The 22,672-nt window shown below is 48.8% G+C and overlaps 1 protein-coding gene across 1 annotated transcript in view; it reads left to right on the forward strand.

Annotated features, from left to right (window-relative positions):
* MARK2 (microtubule affinity regulating kinase 2) overlaps nt 1-22,672 on the forward strand; it is a 57,731-nt gene that overhangs the window by 14,813 nt on the left and 20,246 nt on the right. The window lies entirely within an intron of this gene.

Here is a 22,672-nt window from a genome sequence, read left to right on the forward strand (position 1 = left end):
TATTCTGGCTTGTCAGCATCTGCTTTCAGTCTGATAATCAAGAGTAATTTGCCATGGGACTCTACAAGAAAATTGAGACGTAGAGCGAGGAGGGGACTAGACTCAGATGATCCAGGAGTCCAGGTGGCAGGACTGAGCTCAAACTCAGGTCCTTAGACCACAAGACTTGGGGTTCTTTTCTGTTCCATGTTGGGGGAGGGGGAAGAGGCAGCCTCATGGAAGGCCTTGTAGGGAGCTGTGATGGTGAGTTGAGATTCACTCCAGAAATATCCTGAAATAGCAAGCAAGCACAGGTGATGGGACAGGGCACAGATGAAGTGAAAACAAAGACCAGGGTTGGAATCCTGCCCGGAAGACTCACTCCTCAGGGTGAGACCTGGGGCTGTGGGCCACAGTTTTCTCATCCATAAAAGAAGGGGGTTAGAACAGAGGATCCCAAAGGCTCTTTCCACCTCCAAATCTCAGATCTTATGAAGGTGCAACCAGATTTTCTGTTCAGTTTTGTTTCTGGCAGCTTTCTCGAGAGCTGGTGGTATGGTTTCCATTCTATAGCTGTGTGGCAGGCTGGAAGAGAGAAGTCTTTAGTGATTCTTCACCAAGTCTCCCAGGGCTGTCTCTAGACTGATGGACTCCTCCACTATTTCATCTGGCATAGAATACGCAGTCTCAGAGTAGGTATATTCTCAGGGTCCTCAGAGTTTGTAGAGATCCCTGTCAGCACTCATCTGTCCACAGAAAATACAGCAGTGATGAGCCTTATTCTGGGCTCCCTGGGTCCAAAACACTTAGGAGGTGCCTAGAGAGGTTGGGAGGGAAATTAAAGGAGCCCAGCCAGGGTGGGAGGAAAGGGCCTTGTCCTCACTTTCCTGGAAGTCTAGGCCAGTTCTCCCATTTTACAGAAGAGAGAGGGGAAGTGTGCAGCAGGCAGGTGATTTGCCCCAGGTTACTAACACACATAGTAAGTAGCTGAGCTCAGATTTGAAGTCAGACCCTCCACGCCCATCTCAAAGCTCATTCTGCTGTCCCATGATGCCTCTCAACTTTTGTTTGCAGTTTTTCCCCAATTTTGTTTTAATGATAACTGTTTCCCAACTTGATGAATTATCTCTGTGTGCTGTACTTAAATCTAATGAGGTCCCAACACCATGGAAGGCACCGTGTTGGAAGGTAGTTGCTGGCCTTGTGATTAAGTGTGGGGGCAGGGAGAGAAGGGCCTTCACCAGTGATCTGCGTGTCTAGGTGTGGTCTAGTCATAGAGAAAACAGACCGGGCACTTCCTCCAGATCCCATTGGCCCAGCATATTTCTGTGCCTTTTACTTTTTCTTTTCTAGCATGTTATCGAGTGGTCTTGACTGCCAGTACATTGGGGAGCACTTGGGGAAAACATCATCTCCACTCCGAGGCAGAATTGTAATGAAGACTTTTTTTCTTGGAGATGTTTGTCCTTGCTGATTTCTTGCCAATTTGTATCTCCGGAGTTCATTTTTGGGGCAGCTAGGTGGTGCAGTGGATAGAGCACCAGCCCTGGATTCAGGAAGACCTGAGTTCAAATGTGGCCTCAGACACATAACACTTACTATGTGTGACCTGGGCAAGTCACTTAACCCCATTGCCTAGCCAAAACACACACACACACACACACACACACACACACACACACACACACACACACACACGAAGTTCATTTTTATCAAATTCTTTGACTATTGAAGTTGTTGTAGACTCCCTGTGTCATTGTAGGAAGGTTCGATAACACCTAGTGGAATGTGGCTCTTTTAGAAGAAAAGAATTAAGGAGTGGGACCAGTAAGGGACGCTCCCAGTCAGCATCTCTGCACATTAATCCATCAGTTGACCCATAAAATAATCTAGCACAGGGGTTCTTCTTAAACCTGGGATCATGAATGTATTTTAGAAATATTTTGATAACTGTTTTTCAGTAAAGTAGTTTATTGTATGCATTTAAAAACATTCTGAGAAAGGGTCCGTGAGTTTTACTGGACCATTGAAGGGGTCCAGGACACAGTGTACAAGGTGAAGAATTCCTGAACTAGCGGGATCGTACATCCTTCCTTCTTTTTCACAAAGATTTGTCCCAAGTTCCAGGACAGGCGCATGGCCCAGGAGGGACTGTGGAAAACGAGAGGATGAGGTAGTAGGAAAAATGCCCTGGGTCCCTCCAGGTCCAGAGGTGGCCAGATTGTCTTTGTGCAGTGATAGGCCACCCTGAACTAGAGTGGGAGCAGCAAACCCTTAGTGGGGGATCATTGCTGTGCTCGGTGTCCCACCTCCTTCAAGAGTGGAGGGTTCTTTGTGACGGGCTCTACCTGGCTTTTAGCTTTCTGGCTGAGCCTTGCCTGAGGACTGGATCAGTTGTGTGTGTGTGTATGTGTGTGTTGGGGGGTGGGGTGCAGTGGAATGGAGGGCCTGTTAGACTGGTCTGCCCCTGCCCACTGCTTTCCCTCCCTGAAATGGGGAGGGAGACTGAAACCCCTGTTTGTTGAGCTCTGCTGAGTCAGTCTCTCCCCTAGATTACGCAGCCTAAGGCTGCTCCTCACCCAAGAGTCCCTGGAGTCTCCTGGGCTACTGTGGGAAGCATGGGTGGGGTGGAGGGCAAGGGCAGATGCCAGGACCAGGTGCCGGGTGTGTCCTCCATGGTAATAGGGGATGGGTTCTGGCAAAGCAGCCTGACAGGGTGGGCCTGGGGAGGGTCTGGCCCCTTTTGTGGGCTGCTGCTGCTGTTGCTGCTGCCTGGATCCACAGTGTCCTGCTGGGGACAGTGGTGGTTGGCGGGGTAAAGCTAAGAGAGAGGAGACATTGGCCTGGCCCCGCACACTGTGCTGGCTGAGGAGAGGGCCTTGATGGGATGACGGAAGGCACACTGGCCTCTAGTGTTGGGTCTCCCATTTATTAACTTTATCTTCCTGAGCAAGTCAGATAACCTTTCTGAGCCTCAGTTTCCTCATCTGGAAAATGTCAAAGGGTCCCCCTACTTCCCATGACTTTTGAGAGAATCATAGGATCACAGACTGAGCCAGAAGGAATGTCGGAGGCCATCTGGTTCAGCTCTTTTATTTTACAAGTGAGGAAACCGAGGCCCACGGTCCTACAGGTAGTAAACGTCTGTCGTGGGATGTGAAACCAGACTCTGGACTCAAGGGAGACAGTGCCCTCTGCCTCCCTGGGGCTAAGGTAATGGATTTGAAAACACCTTGTCTCTAGGTTCTCTGGGGTTGACAGTTGTTACCATGCTTCCAAACCCTGCTGCCTCCCGAGGCCTTCCTTTATTTTCTGGGGCTGCAGTCCACATAGTCCCTCCACAGTTGAGCAAGATAATTTCCCTTGTGTCCAGTGAGGATTTTAGGTACGGTTTGCTTATGAGACTTGGACTCTTGGACTGACTTGCCTGATCTTGCCAGGCCCAAGCAGTGCAGTTCTTCATTTCCTGGTTCGACATGGCTGAAACACTGGCTTAGTGAATCACACTCTGACATCCAGAGTTCCTAGAGTATATGAGCTGAAGGGAGCTGAAGGCCGTCCAGTCCAAGTGAAGGCCCACCAGGGTTGGGATCTGTGGAAGGGCTCCTGCCTCCGAGTCGGAGGACTCTGCCTTCCACGGGAGGAGAGGTCGACCACCTTCGAGGGTCTGAATAGGGGAAGTGTGGAAAGGGCGCTAGCGAGGCCATCGGGCTGGCTCCAATTACTTCCTGGGGGTTACTCTGAAGCCCTGCCAGTGCCCCAGTGCCTCTCCAAGGGAAGAAGGAAGCTCGAGGGCCCTGGAGCATTCAAGCTTGTGGCACCCTCTTTCAGATGGAAGTGGCTGGACAAAGAAAGTGGGGGAGCAGTCGTGAGGGGGTCCTGGGCAGGGGCCCAGGAGGAAGGGACTCTTAGCTGCTGGGCCTTCCTCACAGCCAGCATCTCACCTTCCCCCAGAATCCTTCTCAGGGGCATTGGAGTCCTGATCCAGAGGTGTGGAGAAAACTCTCACCTCATTTAGGTGGAGATTGTATGGACCCGGCAGCTGTCTCTTCCTTGGTAGAAGAGGCCAGCTTTCTGGGGAGGCTTCAGGAAAGCTGTGTTCCGTCTGGCTTCAGGAGATATTTGGGGCTGCTCCACTCCCTCTTGGGTTCTGGGCAGTGTCAGTAAGCCCCTAGTCGGGGGGTTAGTGAGATGATGGTAGAAGAGTGGGCTTTGGAGTGGACATCAGCTTTCCTGCTCTGGCCTGGCCTCCTGAACCTCTCAGCACTGCTAGGATGCTGACTGTTTTGCCTGGGATAGGGAGTGTTTCACTTTGTTTTTTCTGTATGGACTTTTCCCTGAGGGTTTTTTCCCTCAGGAGAGTAGGGATCCCAGGTGCTTCCTGGCCCAGCAAGGTCTCAGGTGCTTGTCTGCTTGGGCTGGCGAGTTCTGATTGTGTCCTTTTTCCCTCCCCAAGCCTTTATGGAGCTCACCAGCCCCATTCTGTGGCAGCCCCAGGTACTGCTGGGGGAGGGAGGAGCCGGGGACCTGTTCCAGGGCAGGTATGGCACACCGGCTGCTCTAAAGTCAACGTGGAAGGAAGAGCAGGGAGCTGTATGGTAGCTCCTAGGTGAGGCTGTGACCTGATCTGAAGAGAAGGCAGGAACCACCAAAAAAGGATGGGTTGGGAATGTTTGTACCAGGGAATGTCAGGCTCTGGATTCACACTGGGAAAGTCATGCTGTTAATGGGGCACAGTTTCTTTCCTGGCCACAGGAGGGGACTTGCTGTGCAGACGGTTGGACCTCCCTCTCTTGTGGCAGAGAATAAGCTCTGTTCCCACGCTGCCGGGCAGAACTCTTACTATGGCTCTCCCGCCTTCTTCCTGAGACCATAAGCCTCTTCGCCTCTCCTGTTCTGTTCCAGGCCTGATGATGGGAACTCCAGAGTTCTTGGCAGCCAGCCAGCCCATTCCTGCCTCTTCCCAGTGTGTTTGATCTGTGCAGTGGGTTGGTTTTCTGCCGTGTGGAGTGACCAGAAGCACTCTGCCCCACCAGCGGGGCGGTGCTTGTGTGATCTCCCCTCCTGCCAGGCAAACCGGAGCTTGCCCACTGCTCCCCATGACGGCAGTGATCTGGGGGGAAGATTAATGGACGTGTGAGTAGGGGAGCTCCTTGGGAGCTCATTACCGGCTCAGGGCTGAGCTTGTGGTCCTGGCTGTATCGGATCCCTTTGGACACTAGTGAAGCCAGGGGCTTCTGAAGAAGTCTGTGCCCATGCCCCAGCTCAGTGTACAGAGCCAAGCAGAGGCTTCGGGAGCTACTATTCTAATGAAGGGCATAGCGTCTATCTTTAAGCTGGATTCCTCACTTCTCCACTCGCTGCTTCTGATTTTTCGCAGTGTGAGTATAGTTGCCCCAGCTAGCCCCCAGGGCAGCATTCAGGGGAGGTGTAGCTGCCCCTTTGCAGTGATGGCCTTATTGAGCTTGGGTAAGCCCCATCAGAGCCAGCCTTGACTTCCTCCTTTAATGGGGAATGCAGCTAAAGGGGAGCAGCCTCTGTGACCAGGGGACCTCCTGAGCTGAGCTGCCCCTCTCATTCATTGCCTGAGCTTGTATTGCAGGGCTGATGAGTGGAGGGCTCCAGGGCCAATCCAGAATTTAGGGGGCCATGATGAGTAGTCTGCAGAGAAGCGGGAGAGGCTGGGTGCATTTTGTAACCGCCCAGCCTCCCTGAAGCCGCCTCACTCACCTTGCTCCTTGCCTTCCTGCTGGGGAGATGGAAAGCCATCTGTCAGATTTCTTAAGCCTGTCTTCTGCTCGGGTCTCAGGATCCAGAGGTGGCACCTGAAGGTGCTTCTCTGCCTCTGGGGCTGTGAGTGGGAGGGCATTGGTTGTGGTTTGACCCGAGGTGTCTGGGAAGGGAAGATGGCCTTCTTCACACAGCTGGCACTGCCACACATCTCCCCATGCTCAGTGCTACAAAAGGACTTTGGCATTTTGAATATTAACAGTTAATTGGGGGAGGCTCTTCAGGAGCCCCGAATGCTGTTACTGACCATTTCCCTTCCTTGAACAGTGGAAGAGCGAGCCGTTTCTCAAGGTCACTCAGTCTCAGGCAGTGTTTGGCCTCGTCGGCTGCCTTGGCATCCTAGGAGGTCTCTACTGCTCCGTGCCGTGTTCCCAGGGCTCCCAGCATACTGGGTTTGCCCCCTTCCCTCCCCTCCACAGGTTGTTTTAATCCTCTTTCCTGTAAACAGCTGGAGCAGAGTGTGTTTGCCCTGCTCACATGAGCGGTTATCTCTCCACGGGATGACTGGCATCCAGCCTGGAGAGGCTGCAGTCACTTGATGGGGGAAGCTGTTTGCAAGAAAAGTTGCAGACCCCAGGAGGAAACTTTCCTCAGTTGGATTTAGAAGAACAGTTGGGGGATGTTTCCAGTTTCCCCAAGATGAACAAATAGTACACTGCTGTAGGGTTCAGGGGTAGCTGCCAGAGGGGACTGGCCCTGGAGCAGGTGATTAGTTCATGGAATTCACAGCCCCACAGGGAAGAAAAAACCTCCCCAAAGCAATGATCCTGTGTGTATGTTGGGGGCTCTCAGAATGGGACCGACCTTGCCCCCTTGCCTCCCTTCCCAGCTGCTGATCTCGAGCTGAGCTTCTGCAAACAGACCTGGGGTTTGGGGCTCAAAGAGGGATCTCAGAATAACATCCAATTTCCCCACTAACAATAACCTATTATAATTAAAACAACAATAACAAAAACAATAATTGATCCTCATGCAGTGCTTTAAACTCTGCAAAGCACTTGGCATAAAGCAGATGGGTATGGTAAGTACTGTGGGTATTATCCCTATCTTACAGATAAGGGAACTGAAGCCTGGAGTTTATGTCTCTTGTGCAGGGTCACACAGCTCATAAGGAGCAGAGGCAAGTTTTGAACCAGGTCTTTGTCCGGCTCTTTATCCCTTCTGCCATTGGGTCCTGGTGGTACGGGAATCCCCCAAATCAGTGGAGCTGGGTACTCTGGCCACAGGGTGTCTCAAGGTCGTGGTGACATCAGTTTGATGAAGTGTCCATCTGCTGCCTCAGTGCAGTGGGGAGATGACCTTCATGCCATTGGCACCCACATTCTGATAGGCTTGGAGTACAGGCCCCTATGGCACCTGTTCAAGCCACTGCTGAGCGCAGTTGAGAGAAAGAAGTGTGTTCCCAGAAGGGTGGCCACCAGTGGATGGGTGTGTGTGTGTGTGTGTGTGTGTGTCTGTATGTTTAAACCACAGTAGTTAATGCAAGCATGTATCTTATCAACGGAGGGAAGGACCCACAAAGATTGTTTGGAAGAAGTTACAGTCAGCACCCAAGGTTCTTCCTAGGGGTGGAATGCATGTTCATCTCAGATGTTTGTATTAGAGCAGACAGGGAGCAGGAGGCTGAGGGTGTGGACCTGGGACTTGTTAGTTCACTTGGTGAACCTATAAAGTTTTGTGATGGGGGACTATGTGATGCTGGATTTCTCCAGGTCTTCGTTTCCTCATCTGTCAAATGAGCTGGTGGGTGAGTGCTAACTCAGAATTTTAACTCAGAATCTTGTGATTGTAAAGACAGATGCTTCTGTCCCTCTACCCCAAAGGTGAGGTGGATTATAGAGTGCACTCCCTAAAAACCCAGAACTTGCTAGATGGAATTGTTCTTCCGTAGGGTGAATTAGTAAAGCATTTGGAATCTGTGTAAATCATAGGTTACTTGGGAATTTTGTGATTTGTTTTGTTTTTAAATGACATTTCATTTTTTTGGGGGTGGGCGGGTGAGGCAATCGGGGTTAAGTGACTTGTCCAGGGTCACACAGCTCGAAAGTGTCACGTGTGTGAGGCCAGATTTAAACTCAGGTCCTCCCGACTCCAAGGCCAGAGCTTTGTCTGCCGTGCTACCTAGCTGTCCCCATTTTTGTTTTTAATCAATAAAAATTATTTTCTCTTCTTTATATCTTCCCCCTTTGGGGAAAAAGTCACACAAACCAGATTCCCTCCTTGCCCCTATCCAAAAGCCATTTCTTCTGTCTTGAAGGTATTATTCACTCCTCAAAGCTTCCTCTATGATGTGTTTTTTTGTCTTGGTTTATTTTGGGGTTTGTAAGTGTATGTCAAGGTATACATGTATACAGGTGGCCAGAAGAGTTGATGTTTCTAGTGCTTTAAGGTTTCCAAAGCATTTTACCCACACAGTCTCCTTTGGAGCTGTGAAGGAGGCACTGCCAGGACTTCTGGCCCCATTTTACAGGAGAAGAAACTGAGGATCCCCGGGGAAATGCCCATGGTCACCCCTTCAGGCAGCTTGGCTCTTTCTGAGCCCAGCTTCAGCACTCTTGCCTCTCCAGTGGTCTTTAGAGCTTAAAGAAGCTGCCCAGTAGAGCATTCTACAACCCTAGGTCTAGACAGAGTCAGAGGCCTGAGTTTTAGTTCTGATCCTTGGCCAGTGACGGGACCTCTCTGAGTCCCAATTTCCTCTCCTATAAAATAGGAATAGTGAGACTTGCAGCCGTGACCCCAGAGGGCTGCTGTGTTGAAAGTATCCAGAAACCCCCACCCCACTCCCAGCTCCCTTTAGAACAGCTTTTGGAGGTCAGAGACTGCCTTTTTGCTTGTCTCCCCAGCACCCTGTCCGCCCAGTGCTTGCCACGCAGCAAGTGCTTAATACATGCTTTTGACTTGACTTGAGGTATCCAGTGTAACTAGAAACCACTGCTTTGCTCCTGTCCCTCCCACACCCATGTTTTCCTAGGCTGCTTCCCTTCTGTAGGTTCATGGTTTGGTGTCACCTTCTGGTGCGGGGATGGGTGGAGAGGTAAGAAGGCGACCCAGAGGCTGTCTCTGGTCCATAGTCCACGTTCTGCTCCCGCAACTTGAAGGGGGAAAAAAAGACAAAATGAAGAAAGGGAGGGAAAACGTATCTCTTGTGCTGTCTCTCCCCCTCCCCTTAGCCTCATGACACCCCACATTTTTCTGACTGCAGCCTCGTCATTTCCACTAGACCCTCCGCTCAGACTTTTTCCTACCCCTACCACCTGGACGTCCAGCTACCCCTCATCCCTTCCAGTCTCCTAAAACCGTCCCTCTGCCTCAGGTGGGAGGACCACCCCCACTGGTGTGGAAGCTGACAGTGCCCCTCACTAGGCCGCTTGTTACCATTGTCTCCTTCTGGAACTGTGTAAACTCCCATGAAAAGAAAAAGAAAAAGATAGATGGGAGGCACAGGAGATGGAGTGCTGGGCCTGGACACAGGAAGACCCAGGTTCAAATCCCACCTCAGACACTCACTCACTAGCTGTGTGACCTAGGCAAGCCATTGAATCTCTTTCTGCCTCAATTTCCGCAACTGTAGATTGAGGATCATAAGTTGTTGTGAGGATCAAATGAGATCATTTTTGTAAATCAGTTTGCAAACCTTAAAGTGCATTAAGGGTGGTTATAATATATTATTATTATTATTATTATTACATTTCAGTAGTGTCATAGGTTAAATAGGTTTTTTTGACTGGCCTGTAAGCCATCATGGCAGAGTTTATATAGCATTGTACATAGAAGCCAAGAAGACTCGGGGTTCAAGTCCCTCCCTGAGCACTTAGCTGTGTGACTGAGGAAGGAACGATTTCCCTGAACCTAAGTTTTTGCACCTGTGGAGTAACAGCCCCTGCCTTGCAGGGTGGCTGTGAGGATCCCAGAAGAATGTATCTAAAGCCCTTTGCTTTAGCCTCGAGCACCATAAAGGCGAGCGATTATTTTTGTTCTCTACAGCGTTTGCTTTTGTCATTGCATGACGTGAATTTTAGTCTTCATCACTTGGTCCGCTTTCCCTCAGAAAGAGGAAAGAGAAAGGGAAAAAAAAGGCCCAGCCAAGCCAGTGGACACAGTGACTTTGTCTGCCCAGACAGCAGGTGCAGAATCCTGGAGGCCTTCACCCCCTCTGCGGGGAGCCTGCAGAGGAAGGTGTTTGTCTTGGAGGAGGAGGAGGAAGGCGGCCATCAATCTGGGACTGCTCCCCTCACCTGCAGCAGCTCCCCCAAATCTCTCTGTGCTCCTCGGAATTGTTCGTGATTGTCTTCCTTCCAGTGCTGTGATACTACATTACATCTGGGTCTACAGCTGAGGTAGCCATCCCCAGATGGATGGGCATTGACTTTGTTTCTGGTTCTTGGCTGGTACAGACAGTGCTTTGGCAACCATTGGTGTGTATAGGGAGCCGTTCTTTTCTCTTTGACCTCCTTGGACTCTGTGCTTAGAATTGGGACATTAACTTTGTTTCCATGGAAAAATAGACTTAGACTTTGAATGTTTGAGTTAGACACTGGCTTTGTAAGTAGTGAGACAGTTCTCTTGTGGCTGCTGGCAGTTCCTGTAGAATCACTCCTCATAGCCAGGTGAGGTAGCATATGGTAGGTGCCAAATGATCATGGCACCTGGCGAATCTGTGGTTTTCTTGTTGTGGGAACAGTCGTCACCTTGTGGCGCACGTTGGATGAGGGTTGTTCTTAGACAACAGAGCCCACGTCCTTTGCCAACCTTTCTGTAAAGCTTTTCCAGCTTGGGCGGGCTCTGCCAGAGTTGGTGCTCTCTTTAGTAGGGCCACAGCATTTATTGTAAGTGCTTCCTGTGTTCCAGACACTCCACTAAGTACTGGAGTTACAGGCTGTGAGGTGCATTGAGTAAAGCCTCAGGGCTGAGGGGAGTCATGTGTGAAAAGATGCTAAGCAGAGCAGTTTAGACTTGTTCCTGGTGGTGCCCGGCAGCCATCAGAGTTCATGGAGTGGGGGGGGAGGTGTGTGTGTGTGTGTGTGTGTGTGTGTGTGTGTGTGTGTGTGTGTGTGTGACACAGAGCTGCACCTTTTTTTAGGAAAATTCCTTTGGCCATTCTGTGGTGGATGGAAGGGGGTGGGGAGAGCCAAGGCAGGATGGCCAATGAGAAACTTCTTAACTCATCCAGATGATCAGTGATGAGGGCAGTGCCAGATCCTCAGATCAGAAGACTTTGGAAGGGTGGGCAAGCTTCACTCTGGTCTGGGATCTCACCTTGGGAATTCCTTACAATGCTGTGGGTGTCGGCGGCCAGGTTCTTCATCATTTTGCCACCAGGGGCCCACTCCACATGCAGGAAACCTCTGTGCATGTCAAGCAGTCGTTGTCTCTGGTCCTCACCCTGTGCTCAGCCTGGCTTTTCTTTCTATCACACAATTCCTTGGTGACACCTTCTACTCCTATTCTTCTTCTAAGGTCCTTCTTGGTTTTATATTGCAGCCTGCTCCCACCTATCAGGTGCCTCTTTCTCCATCGATGGCCATGTGATGGTCAATGAAGGTTCTTTGGAGACTGTTAAGTATAAATCAATAGGGGTAGAATGGTAGAAGTGTTGCTTGGGGGCAGTAAAGAAACTTTGTAATTTCTCCAAGACAGTCCACTCTGCTCTTTTCCCCCAGCTTGTGCACCTGTACCATCTCTCCTAGATATGCGTGTGAATAAACTTGCTCTACAGGTTTCTTTTTCTTTATGGAATTTAAAAAAAATCTTTTTATTGGTATTTTGTTTTTATACCACCTACAGTTCCCCCAGGATCCCTCATTTCACCCCTTATTTCTCCTCCTGCAGAGGAAAAGGCTAGCTCAGCATAACTAGCTTCTGTGTCTTAAAAGTTGGATGCTGTATGCAGTGTTCCATCCCCGTAGCCCCCCACCTCTACAAAGATCCCTTCCTTGGAGCCAGGCTTAGCCTCCCTCTCCTTGGTTCTGTTGTTCTTTCTGTTTGGGTGGTGAAAGCCTTGACTGCACGTGAGTCTTCTCCTACTTCTCTTAACGGGGCACAGAGCAGTGGGCCTGGAGCTAGGAAGTCCTGAGGTCAAATCCAGCCTCCTCACTGTGTTCCCCTGGGCTAGTCCCTTAACCTGTGTTTTTAATTTAATTTAATTTAATTTATTTACTTAGGCAATTGGGTTTAAGTGACTTGCCCAGGGTCACACAGCTAATAAGTGTGAAGTGTTTGGTCTGAGGCCCAATTTAAACTTAGGTCCTGCTCTATCCACTGTACTACCTAGCTGCCCCTAATGTCTGTTTTTAAATTAGTAGCAGATAGTTTTAATGATTACTGTTTTTGAATGTAGTTTGAAGTCTGGAATTGCTATTCTCTCTTTTTTTTTCTTCTTTTGTCTCTAAATGAATTTTGTTATTTTGTTCAGTTTTGTAGTTTACCTTTGGTAGTTTGATTGGTACAACACTAAAATGGCAAGTTAATTTCTATAATATTTTTATTGTATCGGCACAGCCAATGAACGTTGGCTATTCTTCTGATTTTTAAATTGTTCTTTATTTCTTTAAGGAGCTTTTTGGAATTCCATCTCTATAGATACTGAGTGTGCTTTGGTAGATGACCGCCTCTCTGATGTTTTGTATATTTTGTGGTTATTTCAAGTGAACTTCTCTTTCTGTTAATCTTTCCTGGATTTTGTTATTGCTACATAAAAATGCTTTTGATTTTGCAGGTTTGTTGTATGACTTGCTACTTTACAGAAGCTATTGTCTCAGTTAATTTCTCGCTAGGTTTTCCATCCAAATGCAGATCATCATCTTGGCAGTAAATGGTCTTCACCCACTTGGTCATTCCTGTATATGTGGTCAGGTTAGATTTTTTTGAGGGGTTACAGGTCACATCCTGTAATGTTACAGGATTGAATCTAACCAGTCCCTAAGCTTATTCTCTGTAAAGTTGGTAGGACTCCTAGGTTTCCACCAACCTCACCCTGATGCATAGGTGCCCTCTCTTGGTAAGGCTTTCTGTGACCTGTTTGTTGTATGAAGCAGACAAAACCGCTGGCCTGTCAGTGCACGCCGCACTGTGGCATTTTGCCTATTACAACAGCAACCAATTGAAAATTTAACTGTTACTTAAATTGAATGGCCATAAGAATGTGTGGATGTGCGCAGGGGGACAATCCTGCTATTATTGACCTTAATAAGCATCTTTTAGGATAAGCAGACTCCCTTGTGTTGATTTTGACCTTGTCTCTGAAGAGCTGAGCATTTTGCCTCTTTTTTTCCTCCCTCATTAGGGACCCTAGAGAAGTAAAAAGCATTCTAGATCATTCTTAGCCACTTTACAGATGAGGATGCACGAGGCAGTATCTTAACTCCAGAGCACGAAGTGAGTTATGGAACCACAAGTAGAGCCCAGTAATCCTGGTGTCCATTTAGCCTCATGCATTGGCTAGCACCAGCCAATACACTGAAGCCTAGTTGGAGAAAGTTCGGCCAGAGGGTTAAATCTGCACCCAGGTGGAGAGACTGTTTCAGAAATGCTGAGAGATATACTTTTTTTTAAGACCCTGTGTTTCTTTCTTACTTTGTGTTGGCAAAAACCCCAGGAGGAGACTGGAGATTCTGGGAGGAGATGATTATGCTGGGTGAGTCAACTGAGCTCCCCAGCTGCTGTTTTTAGTTCTTCTGCCTTTGGATAAGAAAAGGCTCTTTACTGGGGGGAAGGGTAGGCAGGGGAGTGCTGGCTTATCCCGCTGGACAGGAGGCAGGTGTGGGGTGTGTGTGTGTGTGTGTGTGTGTGTGTGTGTGTGTGTGTGTGTCTGAGGGTGAGGGGTGTGTTGGTAAGAGTGATTTGGGGCATCATGGCGTGGACAAGGTCTTATGATCAGAGTATTAATTCACACAGGAAATATCAAAGCAGAGTTCTTGGTGTGTGGAAGAATAATAAATATCTGCTCCATTTCTTAGATAAGTTACTGTTGCTTTTCTAGATCGGCAGTGATAAGAAAGGCCACAGTTACTATGAATTATAATGGAAATACAGGCTGTGTTTGGTAGCACAGCAGCAAAGGAGACTTTAAAGGCATCGAGAGATTCTTTTATTGAATGGATGTCAAAGACAACAGGTGATAGTGCGGAGGTGCCGTGGTCACAGGGCCATAATGACAAGATGAGTTGACAGAGGAGGGGGAGTGGTAACAGCCTTGGGGTAAGGAAGCCACCTGAGGCCCACCTGGCCATTCGCATTAGTGCCCAGGCTGCTCTACCAGTTCTCCAGATGCCAGTTTTAAGTTTAACTTGGCCATCCCCATGAGCTCATGACTTCTGTGGGTCATCAGTGATTAGCCAGGAATGGCACCTTAGTTACTTATTTTTTTTTAATCCAGTTACCCTCCTGAGCCCTGAAATGGACACTTTCCCTATCTATCACTGGGAACCAGCTTTGAACTCGGCACCAATCTAATCCCTAGGCTGCTGCTACTGGCTTTCTAGAATTCTGCTTCTGTCTTGAAGTTGGAGTAATTGATGTCTTTCTTCCATAGATGCACAAGTGCTTACTGACAACAGACTGGGCAGCCAGAAGACTTCCACTACCCCCTTTCCTCTCTGAATAAATAAAATAAGACTTTTTTCTATCACCATGCCGACTCAGAGATGGGCCTGAGACTGTCCTTTTCCCTTCTTATTTAAAAGATCATGTTTTGATTCTCATCTTCCCCCCTGTCCCCTAGTGTATGTATATGTAGCCAGATCTTTGGTTAATAGAGTCCATGTAACATGAAATCTGTTCAGTTTTAGCGACTGAAGGCAGCTTTTGTCCTCTCCTGATTTGGGACTAGATGAAGACTTAAAGGGTCCTTGGAAGAATAGACAGGCAAAGTGCTCCATGGAGGAACCAAGTCAGATTATCCAGGTTTGTGAAATGAAGGCTTCAGGGAAAGGGAGTGAGGAGCCTCTCCTTTGGAATAGGTCCAGTGAATGATTGTCCAGCATTTGCTTATTAAAATAATTGAGAATCGTAGAAGAAATCGTAAGGCAAAAATGAGCCCTGCAGTCAGTTTAGGGGATCAGAGGCCAGCCATTTAGATGGCTTCAGCCAGTCTTTAAGGGGTTGTAGTTGAGTTTAGGACCAGTTGTGTTTTGGTGTTGGTAGCTGATTTAGCCACTTGCTTTAAGGCACAGCTAGGTGCCTTTTTGTGAATAAACTAACCAGGATTAATGTTCTTGACCCTAGACAAATTTTAACTTTACAGTTGGGTCCAAACTAATCTTAGCTAGAAGTCAGGCAAGTTAGGCAGACACATGGTACCCACCACAAGGAAACAACTGGAGTAAATCACTCCTGGCTGAAGCACCTCAGCCTAGTGTTCTGTCCTTCTGGTGCCTGCAGAGCGAAGTGGGCAGCGTTTCAGTTAGTTACCCCAGAAATACTCAACCAGGCTGAGACAAGAACTCCCCATCCCAATTGGCTTTCTCCATCTGGGGGCTTAGGTAGTGGCTGCTCTTGGTGCTTTTTCAGTCCTTAGAAAGGCTCATGTGATTTTTGAATATGTATAGGGACAACTGCTGCCTATATCCAGTGACCATCTCTTGGTGGTTTCTGTTTACCATTTGTGGGACTGGTGGAAATTCGTTCTTTCAGATTTTTGGACGTCTTCAAGGACCCCACAGCCCTAGAATGAAGAGCTTCTTGGAATGCTGTCCTGGGTCCTAAGGAGATCTTGGGTTTTAATATGAGCTGCCTCCCCAGCAGCATTCCTAAGTAAAGGAGGCTTACTTCATGAGTGGCAGAGCATGAATGACCTGGAGTCTCTTGAGTGTTGGAAGAGTCCTCTCCCCCACCGTGATAGCCCCAACTGGTCCTCCAGCCCTTGGCTGAAGAGCTCTGGGGAGAGGGGATCCCCTAGCTTATAAGGAAGCCTGTTCCTCTTTGGGGTCATTCTCAAATTCAACTCTGCCTCTGCAGTTTCTACCCAGTGTTTCCACGGCTGCCCCTGGTGGCCAACCCCACTGAGGCTCAGCCTGCTTCCTGATGACAGCCTTCAGCTACTCAAACATTTTACCTGGTTCTCATCTGGTGTGGACCCAAGACCCTTCACTAGCCTGGTCAGCCTCCTTCAGACAACCTCCAATTCAGCCAGGTTCTTCCTAAAATAGGAACCACTGCACATGATATCCCAGATGTGGTCAGACAAGGGCATAGGAGAGCAAAACTGTTGCCTCTGGAATGATGGAGACTGTTTTGCATTTGCTCAACTCCAGTGGCCCCCTTTAGCTTCCAGGATCAAATATCAAATGCTCTCTTTAGCTTTTCAAGCCTTCCCTAACCTGGCCCCTTCCTGCCTTCCAGTGTCCTTATGCCGGACCCCTCCATGACACTGGCCTCTTTGCTTATTCCTTGTACCGGAGTTTGTCTTTTGCCTTTCTTTGAGTTCCCAGGGCTTAGCATGGTGTCAACACACAGAAGGCACTTAATAAATGCATGTTGACTGACTGATTGCAGCATTGCTCTTTTGTGTGCTATCTTCAGCCACTGACTCTTGTAGAACTTATATTCTCTAAAACCTTCTGTCTCTTTTCACAGATCCATCCCTTCCCTATCTTATATTTGATAGATGTATCATGACATAGTGTCAGAGTTTGGAGTTGAGAGATGGAGGTACAGATCTCACCTCTGACGCTTATTCTTTGGGTGATCCTGCATAAGTCACTGCACCTCTATCTGCCTCAGTTTCCTCATTTGTAAAATAGGGATGATATATCTCCATAGGGTTTTAAGAATCAGATGGGAAGGACATGTGTGTGTGTGTGTGTGTGTGTGTGTGTGTGTGTGTGAGAGAGAGAGAGAGAGAGAGAGAGAGAGAGAGAGAGAATATCACTTTGTGGATGTTCAGGCGCTCTATAAATTCATTTGGTTTGGTCCTGGCTCTACTGCCAGTCTATCTGGGTGCTACGTTTTAGGAAAGACATTGATGCCCTCTGGAGTGTCTGGAGGAGGGCACTCACAGTGGTGAGGGCCCTTGGGATCATGCCATGTAAGGGGCAGTTGAAGAACCTGGAAGACAGAAGACCAGAGGATGGCCGGGTTCTAACACTGGAAGGGTCTTCTTGGAGAACGGGACTAGATGTGTTCTGCTGGACCATCGAGGCCAGAACGGGCCAAGTCAGTCGATGCACGTTAAGTACTTTCTGCGCGTGTTCCCGCTCTGCTCTAAATTCTGGTGATCCCCACTGGTCTCTTAGTTGCCAGATCTCATGGTCTCTTCTCAGTTCTCATCCGTCTTGACTTCTCTGTGGCCTTTGAGGCTGTTGATCACCATCTTCCCCTTGTTGTTCTCCCTTTTGGTTTGGCACAGCGGTCTCTCCTGGTTCTGCCTGTTTAACCTCTCCTCAGTCTCCTTTGTAAGATCTTCATTCCAGGCATGCCTGCTAACTGGGGGTGTCTCGCAGAGCTCTGTCCCCGTCCTTCTTCTTCTGTGCTAATGCACTTGGGGATCTCTTCAGCTTCCATGGAGTCACATCTACTTTTCCCGCAGCTTCTCCGCCCACCTCTAGTCCTGCACCTCCAATTTGCCTTTCAGACATCAAGGACTGGATATCCAGCAGACGTCTTTTTTTTTTTTTAATTTATCTAATTTTTAAAAATATATTTATTTATTTTTAGTTTTCAACATTCACTTCTATAAGATTTTTGAGTTCTAAATTTTCTTCCCCTCCCCTCTTCCCAAGACAGCTTGCAGTCTGATATAGGCTATACATATGCATTCATATTAAGCATATTTCCACATTAGTCATGTTGTAAAGAAGAATTAGAACCAATGAGAGAGAGAGAGAGAGAGCGCGCAAGAGCAAATAGTATGCTTCCATGTGCATTCAGACTCCATAGTTCTTTTTTTGGACGTAGACAGCATTTTCCATCATCAGTCTTTTGGAGTTGTCTCAGATCCTTGCATTGCTGAGAGGAGCTAAGTTTGTCAAAGTTAGTCCTTACATAATGTTGCTGTTACTGTACAGTGTTCTTCTGGTTCTGCTCTCTGTACTCGGCATCAGTTCATGTAAATCTTTCTAGGTTTTTCTGAAATCTGCCTGCTCATCATTTCTTATGGAACAATCGTATTCCATTACATTTATATACCACAACTTGCTCAGCCATTCCTCAGTTGATGGGCATCCCCTCAATTTCCAGTTCTTGGCCACCCCAAAAAGAGCCGCTATGAATATTTTTGTACATGTGGGTCCTTTTCCCATTTGTATGATGTCTTTGGGATACAGCCCTAGAAGTGCTATTGTCCAGCAGATATTCACAACTAAATTCATCTTTCCCCCTAAACCTCCCCCCCCTTCCAGATGTCGGTATTACTGTCGAGGACATCACCATCCTCCCAGTCCTCCTAGCATAAAAGCTAGGTGTCATGCTGCACTCCACACTTTGTCTCACCCCCTCTATCCAATATGTTGCCAAGACCTGTGAGATTCCCCTTTGCAGTATCTCATGACTGTTCTGCTTCTCTCCTGACACTGCCCTCACTCTCATACCAACCTTCATCTCCTCAGCCTGCCTCCAGTCTCTCCCCATTCCCTCCTGTCAACACTCAGCTCTGGCTAGAGTGATCTTCCTAAAATGCACGTCTGATCATGTTGCCTCCTCACTCAGCAAACTCCAGTAGCTCTGTATGGCCTTCAGGATCAAATACAGAACCTTCTGTTTGATGTTCAAAGCCCTTCGTAGCCTGAGCTTCTCCTGCCTTCCCAGTCTTCTTACACCTTGCTCCCCAAAATGTCCTATTCAGGCCAGTGACACTGGCTTTCTGGCTGTTCCTGAAACAAGGTACTCTGTCTCTAGATTCTCAGCATTTTCTCTGTGTCCCCATCCTAGAGCACTCTCCCTCCTCATCTCTACTTCTCTGCTTCCTCTAAGTCCCAGCTAAAATCCCACCTTCTCCAGGAAAACTTTGGTGAGCCTTCTTCATTCCCTCTGTTGGTTAGTTCATATTTATCTTGTCTCTACCGTGTTTGTACACAGTTGTTTACATGTGATCTCCCTTGTTCCGTCGTAGGCTTTTTCAGGGCAGATGGTCTGTTTCATTTCTTTGTAGCCCTAGGACGGGGCAGTGCCTATGACATACTTAATGGTGCTTATTGACTGACTTTGAATACAAAGAACAGCAAAAATCAGTGCCTGCCCTCCTGGAGCTCACAGTCGAATAGTGGAAACACCAAGTAAACAACCACGTACAAACGAACTATTTACAGGATGGGGGGGGGGATGATCAACTGAAGAAAGGTGTTGGTATTAGTGGGAAATGGGAAAGGCTTCCTGTCAAAGGTGGCAGTTTAACTGGGACTTGAAGGAAGGCAGTAGGCAGAGACGAGGGGGAGCATTCTGGGTATGGGGCACAAATAGAGAGAATAATGTCTGGAATCAGGAGATGGAGCAGCCAGGAGGCCAGTGTCACTGAGGAATAAGCTATAAGGAGACGGAAAGCCAGGAGGGGGCTAGGTTAGGAAGGGCATTGGAATGCCGAATGGAGCATTTTGTATTTGATCCTGGAGGCAGTAGGGAGCCCCTAGAGTTTATGGAGTGGAGGGGACAGTAACATGGGTAGATCTGTGCTTTAGAAAAATTTGGCGAATGCTGGACACTAGCTGCGTGACCCTGGGCAAGTCACTTAACCCCAATTGCCGGGGGGGGGGGGGGAGGAGAGAAAGATTGATTGATTTGGCAGCCAGCTGGGTGGAAGGTGATGGGAGTGGAGAGACACTTGCGGCAAGGAAACCAGTCAGCACATACTGACAGTTACTCAAGTTAGAGGTGATGAGGGCCTGCTCAGGGATGGTGATGGCATCCAAGGGGAGATGGGGGCACCTTAGCAATTAGGAACAATGGGAGCGAAGCTACAGAAGTTTTCTGCCAGATTCCAGATTGCTTTAAGGAAATTCTTCCTAACAGAATTCCCTAAAAATGCAGTGGGCTCGAGGGGCTTTCTCCTCGAGAAGTTTTTAAATAAAGTTTGGAAGACATCTTGATGGCTGTTAGGATATTCTTAAGGATCAGGTTGGACCAGGTGGTTTCAGGGGTATCTTCTGCCCATGAGAATCAATGATTCTGTGACCCGGGAGGGAGGTAGAGAAAGAGAGAGAAAAGTGGGGAGAGAGACAGAGAGGTCAAATAAGTCTTCCCAAGTTTCTCTGAATCCCTCATAGTTAGTGGGTTTGGGGGGTCAGTAAGATTCCTTTGCTTTCATATACTCCCATCTGTACACGCACCTTCATTTCTAAAATGATGGGGTTGGACTCGATAATATTCAAGGTCTTTTCCAGCACCAAATGTGATCATGGCAGGACAGAGGATCAGGAGTAGAAATAGGGCCTGCCCATGGGCCAGAGAGGCCAGGAGGAGGCAGGAGGCCTTGTTCTCATAGCGACTTTGTCACTCACTAGCTTAGGGAATCTGGATGAGTTACTGCCCGGCTAGCTTACACCCAGATTGTCTGGAGGTCCTTGATTTAGGAGTCTCTAATCCTACAATGTCACTTGGAGTAGAAATTTGAAAGTTAAGCCCTTTCCTTTTCTTAACCCAAGAGAAATAATGCCTGCATTTTGTTGGCAGATAAAAGGGCGAAGGAGGCTCATTTTACCACTTTTCTTCGTGTTCTGGGTGGCCATGGTCATTATCACCAAGTGATGAGCTTCCTTACAGCATCCCGTTTGCGGGCAGGGACTGTGTGGGCTCTCTTTCCAGCATGGTGGCATCTGACAGAGAGAAGCCAGGGCCACCCCCAGAGTCCTAGAGATCACTAGGCACCATCTCGGAGAGGAGCTGGCCCCATGCCTTCTGAGGTCTGCAGAGATCCTCAGGCTGGAACCGGAAGAGAAATTTAGGGGCTGAAGAGGGCAAATGACTTGCCCAAGGTCCCGTGACGATCATTAAGCTGCCGACCCCAGGTTTACCTTAGCTTCCCCGTGAGTCTGCGTGCCAACCAAAGTCATGCTTTCTCCCTCTCTGCCCCCCACCCCCCACCCCCAGCATGCAATCTCTGCTGTAATGCGAAGGAACTTGTTAGTTGCCATGGTTACAGTAACCCACTAGTGCGGGAAGGCAAGTGTCTCTGTGTGTGTGTGTGTGTGTGTGTGTGTGTGTGTGTGTGTGTGTGTGTGCGCGCGCGCGCGTGCGTGCGCACGCGAGCAAACGAGCACACACGTGTGCGCTAGCACTTTCCAACCCCCACCCCCTTGCCCCACATGGTACTATTGTGCCACTTTTGCATGGGAGGAAGGAGTCCCAGGGCTAAGTCAGGGAAGAAGGGCTTGAGGTACACTGCCTGGGCCTCAAAAGAAGTTTCCAAGCTGCCTGTTGCTGGGGGGAAGGTGTTTTCTTCTCTCACCCACCTTCTCTTGTGGGCAGCTAGAAAGGGCCCTCTTTACCCATCACCCTTTCCAGGCAAAGGTTTGCCAGGCTAGGCTTTAGCCAAGAAGAGGTTTACCCCTTCCAGGGCAGTGAGGGTCCTAAGCAAAGAGGAAAGGGCATATGTTGCAGTACGGTGAAAGAAAGGTCCCCAAACCCCGAAGGAGGCAGCTCCTCTGTGGAGTTGTGCCCTCTCCTCTTTCCTTGGAGCCAGGGGTGTGGGAGATGGTCACTGTCTCCATCTACACCATGGCTTTACAGGTCTCCATGGCAGGGCTCTGCTTCTGCTCCCAGGTGGGCCCATCTGTCTGAGCCTAGAGTTGAATGTCTCTCTGGCTCAGGAGGCTGGTGATTAACTTGGTGTTAATGCCCTTTTCACTTCCAGGTCGCAGGGACCTGGATGTGGATCACCTCTTCCCTGCTGGACTCTGGCTTCAGTCCAAACTTCTTTGTTTGGGGCGTGGGGCCTAGGTTGCCCCCATGTCCTAAAGGCATGCATGTCTCCTGCTAGTAGAACCCGAGGACTGCTGTGGGCTTCCCTCTCCCTGACCTCTGTGGTCTGTGATGCCTTTCCCTTCTGGAGAAGCTAAGTAGTCTGGTTAGGAAAAAGGGGCAAGACCTTGATTTTCTCAGTCCCAGCCTTCTGTTATTGTGTTTGGATGTTAATGAAATTCTGTGATTGTCCAAGTGGAACTGGAGTCTGAATTTCTAGAGTGTTATCTTTGATTTGTAATACATTTCTGTTTCTCAGATTGTACCTCTGAGTTATTGACTCACAACAGCTTAGAAAGAAAGAGGGACCGCCAACCCTCTGATTTTCACAAGTCTCCAACTTGTGTGGAGCCCATCAGCCAAGGCAGTGCTGGGCTGGGCAGGGGCACAGCTCACAGCTTCGGTGTCCACCCCTACACCGTTCCGTGGGGCTGCAGTTGGAGTTTAAGATCCAAAGGAAGTTACCTCTTACAGAGGTCCAAGTGTGGTGATGGGGCCAGGGAAGAGAGATGTGAACAGTCAGTCAGATCCGCAGCTTCCTGTCGGGCTTTGCCTTTGAGATCCCTTCGAGAGGCAGTTTGATCCAGTAGTAGCATATGCTCACTCCTCCCAGTCAGCTTGGGGTGAGAAGGCTGCTGGTGGAGGGGGCTGTCATGTCATCCAGCAGTGTAGGAATCCCATCGCCTTCTTCACTGTGTGCAGCAGCGCTGATCTGTGAGCATCTTTGGGTGTAGCATACTCTGAGACTAGACACTCGTGAGGCACCAAGGTCACCATCTACTGGAGAGAGAAACAACCAGGAGAGCAAATGAGATTGTGAGAAAGGGCCTTGGAGATCATTTCTTCCAGCTTCCTAATTTTTATGGCCAAGGAAACTAAGTTCAGAGAGAATTGAGTCATTTGACCTGACCACAGAGTGGTCACCGAGGAGAGAGCACGAGGCCCTTTTTGGAAGAGGGCAGCCCCCTGGGGAGGAGCTGTGGGTGCTCTGAGGCCCCAGGAGAAGCCCTTCGAGGAC

The sequence above is a fragment of the Phascolarctos cinereus genome, unplaced genomic scaffold (genome assembly GCF_003287225.1).
Source record: "Phascolarctos cinereus isolate Bilbo 61053 unplaced genomic scaffold, phaCin_HiC Scaffold_9;HRSCAF=440, whole genome shotgun sequence".
In the NCBI taxonomy this organism is placed as follows: domain Eukaryota; kingdom Metazoa; phylum Chordata; class Mammalia; order Diprotodontia; family Phascolarctidae; genus Phascolarctos; species Phascolarctos cinereus.